Source organism: Trichechus manatus, unplaced genomic scaffold (assembly GCF_000243295.1).
Source record: "Trichechus manatus latirostris isolate Lorelei unplaced genomic scaffold, TriManLat1.0 scaffold00201, whole genome shotgun sequence".
Lineage (NCBI taxonomy): Eukaryota > Metazoa > Chordata > Mammalia > Sirenia > Trichechidae > Trichechus > Trichechus manatus.
Window position 1 is genome coordinate 1,217,789 of NW_004444137.1, and position 1,134 is coordinate 1,218,922.

Consider the following 1,134-nt stretch of genomic DNA (forward strand, 5'->3'; position numbering starts at 1 on the left):
GCAAGGACACGCAACCGCTGCTCCTGGTGGCCACAGGGAACACATCATCATAGCACGTGTCGACTTTGTACACAGAGAGAAATTTCTCAGAAGGGAAAGGAAAAATAAACCCATGTCTCCCTCAAGTTTTCACAAGTTCCAGAGCAGGGAGATAGCAAAAGGAATAAAATTCCAGTAAACAAATTTGAATGACATAGGCCCCCCACCCCGACACACCCAACTTCAGGACATCTGAACGTTAAGCAAATCATTCACCCACCGTGGGGTCGATACCAGCTCATAGAAACCCCAGGTGTGTCAGAGCAGAACTGCGTTCCGTCGTGTTTTCAATGGCTGATTTTTCAGAAATAGATCACCAGGCCTTTCTTCCGAGGCACCTCAGTCAGCAGCAGAGCTCATTAACCATTTGCACCACCCAAGACAAGTGGCTAAATTGAAACGGTCACCAAGGGAAGTTTTTCTCCAAGGTAATTACATTGTTTCAAATGTGCTCTCATCCAGCTGTGGTTGTTTCTTTGCTAACTTAATTGCATCTTCACTCACAGAAGACTCATGGCCAATTCCAGGGTGAGTGGGAAGAGGGAAGATGAGGCATCCAGAGGGTACCCAGTGCTTTCCCCCTGGCAGACGGCATGTTCCCCAGAGAAGAGTGCCAGCTGCACCCTGAGATCTTTGTGCTGATTCTCAGATGCTTTTGTCTGCAGCCCCGCCTGTTTGGCTGATGGGAATTCAATCAAGCATATGCTCTAGCTCTGACTTCTTAGGAAATGCTTCCAGTCTCTCTGCACAGACTTCTGGACATCAGGATGTAGAAAAGGCAGAAACCCGTCTCCAGCTTAGGTGAGTGCTCTTCCTTGTCAGCTTCCTGCAACCTAGCAGCCTGAGCGGAGGAAAACGTTCAGTTTCCCAAGACGGACATCCATAAGAAAAATAAACTCATATTCAACTCCCTCGCCTGAGATGCAGACATATCCTGTGATGGCTTTGTAGACAGGCAATTTGAAAATAAATGAAGAATGAGTTGATGCCAGTCATTTGAGATCCACAGTAAATGCCAATAGTATGGAGGGAAAAGAAAGCTCTTGTGTGGCTCCCTGAAGCTGTGTGTGCAGCAACCACAAGGACACCATTCAA